The 4,139-nt window shown below is 53.3% G+C and overlaps 1 pseudogene; it reads right to left on the bottom strand.

Annotated features, from left to right (window-relative positions):
- Positions 1 to 990: 990 nt before the first annotated feature.
- On the bottom strand, positions 991 to 3,904 carry LOC134370686 (thimet oligopeptidase-like; annotated as a pseudogene).
- Between the last annotated feature and the right edge of the window lie 235 nt (positions 3,905 to 4,139).

Genomic DNA, 4,139 nt, shown 5'->3' with positions numbered 1-4,139 from the left:
AATCACACCAAATACTTGCTTCAAGTGCTATTTTTGAAAGCAAAATAGAGCAGTACTGTAAGCCCCAGACCTGGAGGAAGAAAAAGGAATCAAAATGTCAATAGAATCATATTTCCTGGCTTCTCCCCAAAATAATGGGCTTTGATCGAAATGTCTAACCATTATTTTCAATGCCTAGGACACAAAATTAATCACGGGAATGTGGTAGTTTAGTTCTCCCTGAAACTTGAAGGAATCCGCATCAGCATCTCACTCCAAGGCTATTTCTTGTGATGAAAATGGTGGCAGCCCTTGAGCCTATGGCAGGGAAGCTAAAGGGTCAGTTATGCAACAGCTGCAGTCCCAGTATCAGCAAGAACCCACACACGTATGTCCCAACATTACTCTTATTTTCTATCACTGGGTTCTGAATAACAGCATTTAGTTCTTCCCCAAGTTTCAAAGCATGAATTGCAGCTATCCAATGTGAATGCAGCGCTTGCAAACATTTTGTGAGTAGCACCCTAACTTTATAGAGGATAAAACATATGTATTAAGGTATGTAGCAAATTCAAATGCCCTCCAGCTGCAGTATTGAGAGATACTGACAGAAACCTCTGGCTGGGCTGACTTTATATGTGATCAGGCACCACATATTGAAACAGACAGCCTTTTATGTTTGTTTTTAACTTTTTAATGGCTGCATTTCAAAGAACAACCATTGTGTAACCAGGAATGTTTCTCAGGGAGGGGACGTGTTAGTGTAATAAAGATGATGTCTGGGACACACAAATAAGCTCTCCAGACACCTCGAGGATGATACTTTTTGAACCCAGCTGGCTCCCGGAATGGGGATTTTGAGGAGGGGACACGAATGAGGGAGGAGACACAGTCCCCGTCGCTGGCTGCACCCTGCCCTGAGAGCGCTGTGCTGGAGGCATGGTTCCCGGTCTGGGAGCGTGTGCTGTACAAGGACAGGGTGGCCGAGGCCCATGGCACTCCCCGGCACCTTCAGCAGGCCGGCGGCTCACTGCCCTCCACCTGCTGCCCTTTGCTCAGGAGGAAGGCGTCCTGTGTGGGGTTGCGGTCCAGGAGGAGCTTCAACTTGGCGACGGCGTCCTCAGAGCCGCAGGGTCTCAGGTTGCAGTTTCTGTAGTCCAATGCGACCTTGCTGTTTAGGACGCCCTCCTCCTTGAAGTGCATGTGGAGCAAGTCCATGGAGTACCCCTCACTCCACAGGTAGCTGTCGTACTGGGTGTCATAGCCTCCTGCCAGGTGGCCAACCGTCGCAGGCATGTTGGTCCCTGGCATGGCTAGGACCCCAAGGATCTCCTGGCAGAGCTGGGTACACTCCTCAGCTGGTGCAGGGCGTGGTTCACCTTGGCCAGCATGATCTGGCGCAGGATGAAGAGATCTGTGGTGGCCTGCTGGACGTGATGAGCTCCTGTAGTGCTGGGACATCCCCAGGAGTGGCTCCTTCTCCTACACCCAGTTCTCCAGCATCTGCGAAGGTGCCTCCGTGAAGTCCCGCTGAACATGGCAAACAAGGTGTGGAAGCAGAGCCTGTGCATCACGTGCCTGACCTCATGGAAGTAGGTTTCCACCTCGTGGTGCTGCAGCAGGAATGGGGCACTGGGGGTGGGCTCTGTGAAGTCGGCTGCCATGGCTGCGATGGCGATCTGGAGGCTCCTGTGCTCCTGTAGGCAGCTCAGCCGCAGACCCAAGTAGGCTGCATGCCCATACTTCCCTTCCCCATTTAGAAGTCCGTGTAGAACTTGCCAATCACCTCCCTGGAGGCCATGTCCCCTGCCGCAAGCAGCCGCAAGTCCTCATGCCATATGGTGATGTGCCCCCCTCCAGCTCACAGGTGAGCCCCAGCAGCTCCTGGTAGATGCCCAGAAGCCCCAGGTGATCACCTGCATGGGGAAGTGCTCTTCGAGCAGGTTCTGGTCCACATGGTGGCACGTCTCTTCCACCTGGTTCATGTCCCAGGATTGGATGTATCATAGGAGGAGAGGGCCTGGGAAGGCCTGGTAGCTGGCCTCAACCCACCCCATCCTCTGGCAGGTTCTTGACTCTTGCCACAGGAAAGAATTCAAGAGCAGAGTCATAGTACAAAGTGAAAACAGGTTTAAGGTAATGGTTAAGAGGCACAGGCTTCACAGAGCGAGTGTGGCCTAGATCCAGAGACTGAGCAGCATCTGCACCAAGTTTAATACAAAAGTAATAAATGCACACTTAACGTTTAGTAGAGCGTAGGCTGGCTGAAGAGTGTGAGGAACAGCCCCTTAGAAAGAAGCATAACACTTAAGTAAAGTACACACACCTCTCCTAGCGAGGTGCGGGTTGGCCCCAGAAAGCCAGCAACCAACCACAGCAAGTCTGATACAAAATTTAGAAATACACACTCATAGACAAAGAGCAGGCTGGCCCCAGGGCGAACAGCAGACTGCTAAAGGCACGTTTGGTGCACAGAGAAACACACACCTCTGGAGAAGTGCGGGCTGGCTGTAGAGTGAGCAGCAGCCCCACCTTCTATTGGGATTCAACTTTTATAGTTTCACTATATAATACATATTCATCCTCTCTCTAATGAATATTTAATTAAGGGGGTGGCTCCCAGTAGGTAACATAGCCTTGCACATGCTCAGTCGGTCTCTTTTTACAGCCTGCTCATTGGTCAAATTCCAACATACCCATTGGAGACCACATAGAATATTCAGTGCTCTCCAGCGCCTCTAGTGGAAGGTCGTTCAAAGGATAAACTCCCGTCTACTGCGCATGCTCAGAGGTTAGGTTTGTATAATTCCTTTTTACTGAGCATGCCCAGCCATGGGAGTAATACAAATCTGGCCCTTGGGGTCTCAGTTTCTCCCTGTGGTGCCCCAAATAGGTACAATCAGCAACAGTAACTCTTCTCTTGGGGAGGGCCTAGAGGAAGGGCCTGAGACCTTGGAGGGGCCTGAAACTCAGAGGAGTGTCCTGAAACCCAAACCCAGGGAAACTGAGCACCTCCTATCTCAGATGCACCTGTCGGAGGCCGGCCCAGCTTCTCATACTCGGCTTCTCCAGCACCAGGACCACAGCCCGCTCCTGCTTATCCAGGGCCTTCGGCTTCTGCGCCAGCTCGTCCAGGCACACGGCCATGGCCTGGCTGGTCCTGGCCATGTCCCTCTGCAGGACGTGTTCTGCGTGCACACTGAATCCAGCAGGCTGGACTTCGCAGCGGCAGGTGAAGGTCACCTCCACCTTCCTTCTAGTCTTGGGCAGGTGACGTTTCTTCAGCAGGGAGAAGTAGTGGGGGCACTTGAGGGTAACCTTCAGCTTGTCATCCTTGGTCTTCTTCAGCAGTTCGGGAAGTCCTTGAGGAACCCTTCTCGCTCCTCACGCCTGAATGGCAGGAAGGTCGTGTCCTCATTCAGGTCCTTGCTGAAGTCGATGCACGAGAGGCTCAGCTTGATTCTCTTAACTTTCTCTTGAATTTCTTTGGGGAGGTGCAGCCTGTTCCTCAGGTCCCACTCGACCAGCTGTTCCAGATACCACGCTGCCCCCGGCCTCAGCGTGTCCTTCTGCACTTTCCAAGGCCTCAGTGAGTCCTTCTGCACTTTCTCCTGCAGCCAGACCATCCTCTGGTTCACGTCCTGCCTCACATGCATTTCCATGTCAAAATCCAAGAGCTTCTTGCCTGCCTCTGTGCTGGCCGTCCAAATGTCCTTTCATGGAGACACATGCTGGGGGAAATCAAAGATGTTCCTCTGACCTGTGTAGGACTCCTTCATGTCAGCCAGCACCTTGAGGTGCTATCATTCCACACGTCCTCCACCTGTGGGAGCCCACCTGTTTGCACATGTGCTTGAATTCCTGGATGCTCCCTGGTCAGCTCCACTGTCTGCTGGGCGCTCAGGTCCCATCGCAGACAGAGCATGGAGGTGCCACATCCTAGAGGTCGCCTGAGCAGGCTGTGTGTGTGTGGGGGGTGTGGGGCTGTGATCCACCTGGCCTGTGTCCAGCCGGTCGTGGCTGCCTCCTCTGATCAGCCACCACCGCCATCTGCAGACCGAGGTGCCGCCGCCCGCGACCCGGGCATGCTAGGAGCCACCGTGAAGGGAGGGCGGGCTGAGACCGACGTCTTGGCTCTGTGCATCTTCAGGGAAGCGACA

This window comes from Cynocephalus volans, chromosome 2, assembly GCF_027409185.1.
Source record: "Cynocephalus volans isolate mCynVol1 chromosome 2, mCynVol1.pri, whole genome shotgun sequence".
Classification (NCBI taxonomy): Eukaryota; Metazoa; Chordata; class Mammalia; order Dermoptera; family Cynocephalidae; genus Cynocephalus; species Cynocephalus volans.
This window is presented reverse-complemented; position numbering and strand designations above follow the sequence as displayed.